Source organism: Cariama cristata, unplaced genomic scaffold (genome assembly GCF_000690535.1).
Source record: "Cariama cristata isolate BGI_N322 unplaced genomic scaffold, ASM69053v1 scaffold609, whole genome shotgun sequence".
In the NCBI taxonomy this organism is placed as follows: domain Eukaryota; kingdom Metazoa; phylum Chordata; class Aves; order Cariamiformes; family Cariamidae; genus Cariama; species Cariama cristata.
The window spans coordinates 33,320-33,574 of NW_009636105.1; positions in this window are offsets into that span (position 1 = coordinate 33,320).

Sequence of the window (255 nt, forward strand, 5' to 3'; positions counted from 1 at the left end):
CAAAGCATCCGCTTCAAGTCGGCTCCATCGCCATCACGGTTCCTCCCGGACACAGCGATTCACCGGCAGGTGATGGAAATAAGTTTTGTAGGATATAAGTCTTCTTGAAGGAGTGGAGCGTTTTGATTTTTATAGGAATCACCTATTCAGTCAACCTAAGTATTTCATCGCCTTGAGGAACTGCAGCTTTTGGGAAAAAAAACCCATCCTTTTCATTGCGTTGGCAGTTGGCTGCATCGGCATCGTATGGCTCGG